This window comes from Schistocerca piceifrons, chromosome 2, assembly GCF_021461385.2.
Source record: "Schistocerca piceifrons isolate TAMUIC-IGC-003096 chromosome 2, iqSchPice1.1, whole genome shotgun sequence".
In the NCBI taxonomy this organism is placed as follows: domain Eukaryota; kingdom Metazoa; phylum Arthropoda; class Insecta; order Orthoptera; family Acrididae; genus Schistocerca; species Schistocerca piceifrons.
The window spans coordinates 234,777,935-234,790,189 of NC_060139.1; the positions used below are offsets into that span (position 1 = coordinate 234,777,935).

General features: G+C 45.5%; 1 pseudogene; it reads left to right on the plus strand.

The window, feature by feature from the left end:
- The first annotated feature begins 6,021 nt into the window (after nt 1-6,021).
- Nucleotides 6,022-6,139, plus strand: LOC124778415 (annotated as a pseudogene).
- Nucleotides 6,140-12,255: the final 6,116 nt, after the last annotated feature.

The following is a 12,255-nucleotide window of genomic DNA, read 5'->3' on the forward strand; positions in this document are numbered from 1 at the left end:
TCCTGTTTTATGTATGTTTTTTCTGTGGCCGAAGAGCGGCATAGGTGTGCCACTGCCGGTCTAACTTTATGTAAAGGTGTAAAAATTACAGTAAAGGAAACAAAACAAAACAAAAACCGCCTCGGTCGGACATTAGTGCACAGATCGGTTCAGTATGCGGACATTAGCGCTACGATATCAGATTGTCATCAAGTGCTTAGTTGGCCTTCGTCTATAGCGAAGAATATTACTGTTTGCATGTTACTTGCGGCACCGATGTAACTCCAAAGTTAAGTATTGTCAGTCTGCTTTATAAAAATGAAACAATTAATGTTATTTGTTTGAATTGTTGTATAGCATTCCGAGAACTCAGCATCCTTTATACGCCCTATAGGCGACGAGTGGACAAGATCGAGCACACAACACACCTGTCCTTTACTTTCCAGATGTTTGAGGCCACGTTGCACAAATCCGAGTGCTGGGCACGGCTTAAAACGGCCGGACAGCCGCTCCGTCGGCGCCAGTGCGCCCGTGAGACCTCGGCGCCTCTAAGACAGCCGGGCGGGCCTGATTAAAATTCACTACGAGCAGTCGCGCCCCGCGGAGCACCGCTCAATTAGTGCCGCACTCAGTCAGGGGGCCTCGCGGGGGGTTGATCCCGGGCCCTCGGACACGCAGCTGCCGCCTAATTGCCCGCGTCGCCTTACATCACGGCCGCGCCGTCGCCGACGTCGCTTTATTACTGCGTGTCCCGGCCGTATGAGAGACACTGCGGTTCCTGTCCGGGCGCGGTGCCGGGAAAGGCGGAATCCTGAGCGGCCTTCGTTAGGCTGTCACAGCCGCGTTACGCCCGAGTGATTTAGGGCGCAGGTGACCCTTCCCTTGCCTTTCACGCACTCCATTCGAATATGCTAAACACGCATTTGCGGCTGGCGTGTGCAAACGCGGATACATCTGCAATTAGTGTATCAGCCAGCAAATGCCGCTGCAAGATTGTGTTGCTCGTACTACGAGGGTAATCCCAAAAGTAAGGTCTCCTATTTTTTTATAAGTATTTAGACCTGTTTATTTCTGCAATGGTTTACATCAGTTTATAGCTTGAACATTTAGCTATTTTTCGACATAATCACCATTTCTGTCGATGCATTTTTGTAGACTCTGTTGCAGTTTTTGTATGCCCATGGCATACCAACTCGCCGCCATGCTTTTCAGAAACTTATGAACCTCTTCTTTCACCTCGTCGTCGGAGCTGAATCGCTTTCCGGCCAAATGTTCTCTTAACCTAGGGAACAGGTGATAGTCACTGAGCGCCAAGTCATGACTATAGGGTGGGTGCGTGACTATGTTCCACTGAAACTGTTGCAGGAGAGCAACGGTTTGCCGAGCGATGTGTGAGCGAGCGTTGTCATGGAGAATGTGTACGCCCTTTGCTCAACATTCTTCTTCACTGGTTCTGAATTGCCCGTTTGAGTTTTTACAGTGTCTCACAGTACCTGTCAGCGTTAATTTTAGTCCCAGCGACACTTGGGCCGGCAACACTTGGGCCGGCCGGAGTGGCCGAGAGGTTCTAGGTGCTACAGTCTGGAAACGCGCGACCGCTACGGTAGATTTTCTCTGCCTCGTGATGACTGGGTGTTGTGTGACGTCCTTAGGTTAGTTATGTTTACGTAGTTCTAAGTTCTAGCGGACTGATGACCATAGCTGTTAAGTCCCATAGTGCTCAGAGCCATTTGAACTATTTTTGCAACACTTGGAACTGGCTTCTCGCTGTCAAACACATAGAGAAAAACTGGAAGTATTGTCTCAGAAATTGATTAAAAATTGCTCCAATCAAACAGTTCCGACCATTTATTTTGGGAGGTTTCCATTGGCCGTAAGGCAGGTGTCACAACTGGAAGTCCCGTCCCAGTTGTGAACCATTCTCCCCCACCCCCCTTCCCTTTACACCACTGCCTGCTTGCCATGCCATTGGCCATACGGCAGATATCATAACTGGAAGTCCCGTCACAACTGGGACCATCGGCCGACCCTCCCTCCCTTTCCACCACTACCAGCTTGTCTTGTCCTGAAGGGGAAGGAAGAGTCTGATTAACATCTTGTAAGACTGCTCCACATCCTCTATAAATTCTTTAAATAACGTAATTTTCTCTTTTAGCAGTAACTGCTTTTATCTCGCTATTTCAATTTCGGCTCAAATGCATTGTCAAGCATAAAATTTCACGTCATATAACGGCATTTAAATAAGACGAATCTGTTCATGACATTGCTAACAGCCATATACACTGAAGAGCCAAAGAAACTGGTACACCTGCCTAATATCGTGTAGGGCCCCCACGAGTACGCAGCACTGATCCAACACGACGTGGCGTGGACTTGACTAATGTCTGAAGTTGTGCTGGAGGCATATGACACAATGAATCCGTAAGCGTACGAGAGTGTGGGGATCTCTTCCGAACAGCACGTTGCAAGACATCCCGGATATGCTCACTAATGTTCATGTCGGGGAGTTTGGTGGCCAGCGTAAGTGTTTAAACTTAGAAGAGTGTTCCTGGCCAGCTACCCGTGGTCCAGCGGTAGCGTCTTTGATTCATAATCAAAAACGTCTTCGGTCCCGGGTTCGATCCCCGCCACTGCCTAAATTTTGATAAATAATCAGCATTGGCGGCCGAAGACGTCCGGCATAAGAAGTCAGCCTCATTCTGCCAACGGCCTTGTCAAAGAGGGCGGAGGAGCGGATAGAGGTTCAGGGCACTCTCTTGTCCTAGGGGTGGGAAATTGCCTCTAAAGGTGGAAGAACCAGCAATGATCAACGACATGAGGATGCAGAAGGCAATGGAAACCACTGCATTAAAGACACGTAACGTGTATCCACAGGACATGTGGCCTGTAATTGAAGAAGTGTCATGATGATCTCTCCATTGGCAAAAGATTCCGGAATAGTCCCCCATTCGTATCTCCGGGAGGGGACTGCCAAGGGGGGGTTACCATGAGAAAAAGATTGAATAATAAACGAAAGGATAACGTTCTACGAGTCGGGGCGTGGAATGTCAGAAGCTTGAACGTGGTAGGGAAACTAGAAAATCTGAAAAGGGAAATGCAAAGGCTCAATCTACAAATAGTAGGGGTCAGTGAAGTGAAGTGGAAGGAAGACAAGGATTTCTGGTCAGATGAGTATCGGGTAATATCAACAGCAGCAGAAAATGGTATAACAGGTGTAGGATTCGTTATGAATAGGAAGGTAGGGCAGAGGGTGTGTTACTGTGAACAGTTCAGTGACCGGGTTGTTCTAATCAGAATCGACAGCAGACCAACACCGACAACGATAGTTCAGGTATACATGCCGACGTCGCAAGCCGAAGATGAACAGATAGAGAAAGTGTATGAGGATATTGAAAGGGGAATGCAGTATGTAAAGGGGGACGAAAATCTAATAGTCATGGGCGACTGGAATGCAGTTGTAGGGGAAGGAGTAGAAGAAAAGGTTACAGGAGAATATGGGCTTGGGACAAGGAATGAAAGAGGAGAAAGACTAATTGAGTTCTGTAACAAGTTTCAGCTAGTAATAGCGAATACCCTGTTCAAGAATCACAAGAGGAGGAGGTATACTTGGAAAAGGCCGGGAGATACGGGAAGATTTCAGTTAGATTACATCATGGTCAGACAGAGATTCCGAAATCAGATACTGGATTGTAAGGCGTACCCAGGAGCAGATATAGACTCAGATCACAATATAGTAGTGATGAAGAGTAGGCTGAAGTTCAAGACATTAGTCAGGAAGAATCAATACGCAAAGAAGTGGGATACAGAAGAACTAAGGAATGACGAGATACGTTTGAAATTCTCTAACGCTATAGATACAGCAATAAGGAATAGCGCAGTAGGCAGTACAGTTGAAGTGGAATGGACATCTCTAAAAAGGGCCATCACAGAAGTTGGGAAGGAAAATATAGGTACAAAGAAGGTAGCTGCGAAGAAACCATGGGTAACAGAAGAAATACTTCAGTTGATTGATGAAAGGAGGAAGTACAAACATGTTCCGGAAAAATCAGGAATACAGAAATACAAGTCGCTGAGGAATGAAATAAATAGGAAGTGCAGGGAAGCTAAGACGAAATGGCTGCAGGAAAAATGTGAAGACATCGAAAAAGATATGATTGTCGGAAGGACAGACTCAGCATACAGGAAAGTCAAAACAACCTTTGGTGACATTAAAAGCAACGGTGGTAACATTAAGAGTGCAACGGGAATTCCACTGTTAAATGCAGAGGAGAGAGCAGATAGGTGGAAAGAATACATTGAAAGCCTCTATGAGGGTGAAGATTTGTCTGATGTGATAGAAGAAGAAACAGGAGTCGATTTAGAAGAGATAGGGGATCCAGTATTAGAATCGGAATGTAAAAGAGCTTTGGAGGACTTACGGTCAAATAAGGCAGAAGGGATAGATAACATTCCATCAGAATTTCTAAAATCATTGGGGGAAGTGGCAACAAAACGACTATTCACGTTGGTGTGTAGAATATATGAGTCTGGCGACATACCATCTGACTTTCGGAAAAACATCATCCACACAATTCCGAAGACGGCAAGAGCTGACAAGTGCGAGAATTATCGCACAATCAGCTTAACAGCTCATGCATCGAAGCTGCTTACAAGAATAATATACAGAAGAATGGAAAAGAAAATTGAGAATGCGCTAGGTGACGATCAGTTTGGCTTTAGGAAAAGTAAAGGGACGAGAGAGGCAATTCTGACGTTACGGCTAATAATGGAAGCAAGGCTAAAGAAAATCAAGACACTTTCATAGGTTTTGTCGACCTGGAAAAAGCGTTCGACAATATAAAATGGTGAAAGCTGTTGGAGATTCTGAAAAAAGTAGGGGTAAGCTATAGGGAGAGACGGGTCATATACAATATGTACAACAACCAAGAGGGAATAATAAGAGTGGACGATCAAGAACGAAGTGCTCGTATTAAGAAGGGTGTAAGACAAGGCTGTAGCCTTTCGCCCCTACTCTTCAATCTGTACATCGAGGAAGCAATGATGGAAATAAAAGAAAGGTTCAGGAGTGGAATTAAAATAAAGGTGAAAGAATATCAATGATACGATTCGCTGATGACATTGCTATCCTAAGTGAAAGTGAAGAAGAATTAAATGATCTGCTGAACGGAATGAACAGTCTAATGAGTACACAGTATGGTTTGAGAGTAAATCGGAGAAAGACGAAGGTAATGAGAAGTAGTAGAAATGAGAACAGCGAGAAACTTAACATCAGGATTGATGGTCACGAAGTCAGTGAAGTTAAGGAATTCTGCTACCTAGGCAGTAAAATAACCAATGACGGACGGAGCAAGGAGGACATCAAAAGCAGACTCGCTATGGCAAAAAAGGCATTTCTGGCCAAGAGTACTAATATCAAATACCTGCCTTAATTTGAGGAAGAAATTTCTGAGGATGTACGTCTGGAGTACAGCATTGTATCGTAGTGAAACATGGACTGTGGGAAAACCGGAACAGAAGAGAATCGAAGCATTTGAGATGTGGTGCTATAGACGAATGTTGAAAATTAGGTGGACTGATAAGGTAAGGAATGAGGAGGTTCTACGCAGAATCGGAGAGGAAAGGAATATGTGGAAAACACTGATCAGGAGAAGGGACAGGATGATAGGACATCTGCTAAGACATGAGGGAATGACTTCCATGGTACTAGAGGGAGCTGTAGAGGGCAAAAACTGTAGAGGAAGACAGAGATTGGAATACGTCAAGCAAAAGCAAATAATTGAGGACGTAGGTTGCTACTCTGAGATGAAGAGGTTAGCACAGGAAAGGAATTCGTGGCGGGCCGCATCAAACCAGTCAGTAGACTGACGACCAAAACAAAAAAAAATAGTGTTCCTGGAGCCACTCTGTAGCAATTCTGGATGTGTAGGGTGTCGCATTGTCCTGTTGGATTTACCCAAGTCCGTCGGAATGCACAATGGACATGAATTGATGCAGGTGATCACACAGGTTCTTACATATATGTCACCTGTCGGAGTCGTATCTGCCAACGGCCTTGCCGCAGCGCTGACACCGGTTCCCGTCAGATCACCGAAGTTAAGCGTTGTCGGGCTGGGCTAGCGCTTGGATGGGTGACCATCCGGTCTGCCGAGCGCTGATGGCAAGCGGGGTGCACTCAGCCGTTGTGAGACAAACTGAGGAGCTACTTGATTGAGAAGTAGCGGCTCCGGTCTCGGAAACTGACCTATGGCCGGGAGAGCGGTGTGGTGACCAAATGCCCCTCCATATCCGCATCCAGTGACGCCCGTGTGTTGAGAATGCCACGGCGGCCGGTCGGTACCACTGGGTCCGCCAGGGCCTGTGGATGGAGTTTACGTTTTACGGAGTCGTAGCCGGCCGAAGTGGCCGTGTGGTTAAAGGCGCTGCAGTCTGGAACCGCAAGACCGCTACGGTCGCAGGTTCGAATCCTGCCTCGGGCATGGATATTTGTGATGTCCTTAGGTTAGTTAGGTTTAACTAGTTCTAAGTTCTAGGGGATTAATGACCTCAGCAGTTGAGTCCCATAGTGCTCAGAGCCATTTGAACCATTTGAACGGAGTCGTATCTAGACGTCTGCAACTAGGCACGCCGCACGCCATTACGAGCCTCCACCAGCTTGAACAGTCAAAATGGTTCAACTTCAAATGGCTCTGAGCACTACGGGACTTAACTGCTGAGGTCGTCAGTCCCCTAGAACTTAGAACTACTTAAACCTAACTAACCTAAGGACAGCACACACATCCATACCCGAGGCAGGATTCGAACCCGCGACTGTGGCGGTCGCGCGGTTCCAGACTGTAACACCTAGAATCGCTCGGCCACCCCGGCCGGCCTTGAACAGTCCCCGGCTGAAATGCAGGGTCCATGGATTCATGAGGTTGTCTCCACGCCAGTACACGTCCATCCGCTCGATACAATTTGAAACGAGACTCGTCCGACCAGGCAACAGCGGTCCAATGTCGGTGTTGACGGACCGAGGCGAGGCCTAAAGCTTTGTGTCGTGCAGTCATCAAGGGTACGCGAGTGGGCCTTGGGCTCCGAAGGCCCATATCGATGATGTTTCGTGTAATACACCACACGCTGAAACTTGTTGATGGCCCATCATTGAAATCTGCAGCAATTTGCGGAATAGTTGCACTTCTGTCGTCGCTGGTCCCGTTCTTGCAGGATCTTTTTCCAACCGGAGCGATGTTGGAGTTCGATGTTTTACCGGTTTCCTGACATTCACGGTGTACACGTGAAATCGCTGCCTCGGAGATGTTGTGCCCCATCACTCGTGCGCCGAGTATAACACCACGTTCAACCTCACTTAAATCATGATAACTTGCCATTTTAGCAGCAGTATCCGATCTAACAACTGCGCCAGACATTTGTTGTCTTATGCAGACGTTGCCGACCGCAGCGCCGTATTCTACGTGTTTACGTATCTCTGTGTTAGAATACGTATGCCTATACCAGTTTCTTTGGCGCTTCAGTGTGTATCACTAACGCCTAAGACAATGGATGCTGCCGGCTGACTATACAGTGGCTTCCAGGGGCAACAAAAATTTTGGTTTCATTATTTTATTTACACTCTAAGACAAAAAAAAGACGCACCATGAAGGAATTTTCCGAATGGAACAGTAACCGATACATGTGACGTACATGTGCATACGTACAAATGATCACAGTTTCAGAAAATTGTTTTATTCAAGACAGAGCTTCGCAAATTGAGCAAGTCAGTAACATGCTGGTCTGCCTCTGGCCCTTATGCATTCAATTACTCTGCTTGGCACTGAGTGATGGAGTAGTTGGAGATCCTCATTACGTATCTCGTGCCAAATTCTGTCAGATTGGCGCGTTAGATTCTTAAGGTCCCGAGCAGATTGCGGGGCCCTGCCCATAACGCTTCCAAAGTTCTCAGTTGAGCAGAGATCCGGTGACTTTGCTAGCAAAGGTAGGGTTTAGCAAGCAAGAAGAAAAGCAGTAGAAACCCTCGCCACTTGCGAGCGGGCATTATGACACCCCACATCATCATTATTGGCTGTCGAGCCGTATGGCTGGCGGCGATACTTTGGTTGGTATCTCACCGCTGTCCGGGGTCTCTCCTGACTCGTCTTCGCTGGTCTTTCGGGCTCAGTTTGAAGCGGGAGACATCACTGAAGACGATTCCACTCCAGCGAATGAGGTTCCAGGCTGCAGATGTGTCTGGATACCATACGGACAGTAATGGGAATATGAACCTGACTGTCGCCCGCCATACGGCCTGACAGCCAAGAGTGATGGTCTGACGTGCCATTCCATGTCATAGCAGGACCTCTTTGGTTGTCATTCAGCACAGCGGCAAACCATATCCACGGCTTCCATTTCTGCAAGATAATACCCCCCGCCCCACCCCGTACAAGGCGAGAGTTTCTACAGCTTGTCTGCATGCTAGCCAAACCCTACCTTGGCCAGCAAGGTCGCTGAGTCTCTCCTCAGCTGAGAACGTTTGGAGCACTGTGGACAGGGCCCCCAACCAGCTCGGTATTTTGACGGCCTAACACTCCCTTTTGTCAGAATGTGGCACGATATCCCTCAGGAGGACATCCAACAGCCGTACCAAACAATGCCAAGCCGAATGAGTGCTTGCATAAGGGTCAGGAGTGGACCATCGCTCTATAGACTTGCTGAATTTGTGAAGCTGTTACTCTTGAATAATCCAATTATTCTGAAACTGTAAACGTTTTTTAGACTGTACTTTCAAACATCCCTTTAGATAAATTATGAATTACTGTGCTGGTAAACTTCTATGTTACTTGATGCAGAGACAGCTGAGTAAAACTGAATGTCCTCAGACATTTCTCTCTTACTTATTCTGATCATCACTAAACTGTCACCCAATATTTTTAGCGCAACGCAGTCTGACTTTCAATAATCCCTACAAAAGAATGGCCCTGACTAACACTAACCTATACTTTACATGAATCACTTACCTCACAAAAACCTTCGTTACTCGAACTACTTCAGCACAGCGAGCGCCAATGCTGCCAGCTAAATAAAAGATTCTGTCTACTGAAGGCACTAGCTACTGACAAGCATAGTTAGCAAATGAGAGATTTTGATAGAGAACAAACAATGTATTTACCTTCATAATGTTCAAAAGTCATAATTCATGACCTCTATCTTTACAAATGTCCTTTTTCTGGCGGACACACGCCCAGTTCGACCGCTTATAGTAACCGCTCAAAACTCTGGCATCTCTCTCTCTCCACATCAACCACTGCTGGCGGCTCACTTCTAACTGCGCAACGCTACGCGCTGTTCACATCCAACTGCCCAACACTACAATAGCGAATATTCCAACAATGCCAACCAACCACAGACTGCACACACCACAGCCAGTATTTTCATACAGAGCGCTACGTGGCGTTACCAACATAAAAACCTAAACAGCCTACTTACAACTTGTACAGGCCGGCCTCTGTGGCCGAGCGGCTCTAGGCGCTTCAGTCCGGAACCTCGCAGCTGCTACGGTCGCAGGTTCGAATCCTGCCTCGGGCATGGATGTGTGTGATGTCCTTAGGTTAGTTAGGTTTAAGCAGTTCTAAGTCTGGGGGACTGATGACCTCAGATGTTAAGTCCCATAGTGCTTAGAGCCATTTCAACCATTTTTTTTTTGTACTTGTATATCTACCGATTCTGTCCCATTTGAATAATTCCTTTGTGGTTCGTGGATTTTCTGTTTCTTTGTAAGTGTAATTATTGATCCAATCTAAAAATTTAAAATGTTTTCATAATCAACTCAGCAAGACGTAGAATCTTACATTAAAGATTTCACACAGTAAGTGAAGCAGAAACTCTGTATGTCCTGAGAAGAGTAATTCTTGGTGCGCAAATTACCCAGCCTATTTTCATCAAATATCTGAAAATAAAAGCTCCTAGCGATTTCCAACTGAGTTTGTAAACCTCCTCGAAACTTTGTCTCGCTGACATCGCCCTCAAAATAATGAAACGTAAAAAGTTTACACTTACTTCATTTTCGCTGTGCATGATCTAAACGTTCCGCATCAGGAATGAGGTTTTGAGTTATTACTTTACTACTACCGAATATATTCGCAACACGTTATACATAGACAGTATCCACGGATAGCAATGAATGTGCCTATAAAATTATATCACTGTACGACACATAGTTCAGGATCTACGGCGTCATAAACATTAAGCCTCTTTAAACATTCGAGAGTTGTGGTTGCGAGTTAACACTATTACCATTAAGAGTGACAAACATTGTCACTTTAATCTATTTCAGTGCCGTAATATGAGATCAAATCTTGTGAAGTACAGAGCCACATAAACCGAAGTTTCAATAGCACAATAAAAACAGCAAAAGCTGAAACGGAAAATGACGTCATTTGAGGCGTTTAATTTGTTTCAAAACTATGACAGTGAACAGCAAGGAGTGAAAGTGCGAAGTTTTACTCGAAAATGAGGTATTTTCTAGCTCAAAATGGTTCAAATGGCTCTAGGCACTATGGGACTTAACATCGGAGGTCATCAGTCCCCTAGAACTTAGAACTACTTAAACCCAACTAACCTAAGGACATCACACACATCTATGCTCGAGGCAGGTTTCGAACCTGTGACCGTAGCAGCAGCGCGGTTCCGGACTGAACTGCCTAGAACCACTCGGCCACAGCGGCCGACTGTTTTTTCTGGTGTTAAGCAGATTTTTTGTTTCCATTTTACGTGTAATATAATCGACGAACAATACGGTTATCCTCTTCACGTGCTGCGAGTTTTGCTGTGATGTGGACTCGCCATCTAGCTACAGTACACGTAACAGTAAAACTCGCAATACCTGTACTTCCACAATTTGCGGTTGCTTGAGAAAAATTCAACCTTCTGAGGCTCTCCCAATATTCCTTAGAGACATGTCTATTACACGCACAAACTAAGTTGACACGCGGCACAGTGGCTGATGGGGGCGACCGTAAAAGCATTTCTCGTTTACAGTCGCTCCAAACAGCCATCGCGCCGACTGTCAACTTAGTTTCCGCGAATATTACACTATCCCCGGATCTACTTCCAGCGGATTACACTTCACCCGGAATAGTCCACGAAGAAGATGTGGTTGACGAGTAAAGTAAGTGAAATTACTAGTTTCCACTATAATTAATGTTAACTTAATAAACGTTCGTCGCTCTAGTCACAACAATAAACAGTATCCATATTTGCCGCCACGATAGTCGCGCGGTCGATATAATTTTATCATTCGGAGCCCGCGCGTTCCGTAGACAACGTGGCTTAGAAATTATCATCTGATATTCGGATCAACACTGTCATTTATTACTTAAAATAAACACTGTCATTTTCTATGCAATTCCTATCAGTTTATCTGTTTTTATGGTAGAGATTCTGTGTTTACATATTGTAAACAAAGATGAGCGTCGGATTTGAGTTCATAGACGTATTCCCTTGTCTAACCTGGGCTTCGCTACCATGTAAGATGTTCTCTGCATTCGACGCTCTGCTCTTTTCGAAAATCGCTGATCTGTTGCAAGGTAGCGGTGGCAATATTGATAATTACTAAAATCATCATCATCATCACGTGCTCCTCGCCGTGTCCGGCGACAGCGACTCCATCAGTCGTTTAGTCCGTATTGTGGCGAGCTCGGATGTGGCTTGCAGCCGTGAAATTTTATTTTAGGTTTGATGATTATTTTAGTAATTCTGCAATTACTAAAATAATCATCAAACCTAAAGTAAAATTTCACGGCTGTCTCGTCACATCGATTAACGGTAGAGCTCACAGAAGAAATAGACTAACTGTTTTTGAGACTGGATGTGATGGATACGGAGATATTGCACTTTAACAACGATGGAAGCTTAACTGCGTAATGATATAACTAGACATCGGATTATTATTCCACTCAAAATAAAGGGGTGGAAGCTTGTCCTTCAGACTTCTAAACACGATTTGGCACAAAGTAAATGACAGTTCGGTGTTCAGAGCGTGTTAAGTAAAATTTCCCCTCGTCATTAACGCAAAACAGTCTGTACCTCGCCTTTTCTATCTCGGAAAGGAGCCTCGGTAGGCTGCTCAGTGAAAATCACGATGAAACAGTATTCTGCAAAGAGCTCCTTATTTCTTCACTACTAAAATAATTGTACTTTCCACAAAACTCACGGTCTTCTCTCAAAATTGCAACATACTCGCCAATATTTAATACTGCTTTACGTAGAATTATGCAGCGTTATGGAACAGCTATGCCCTGGGTG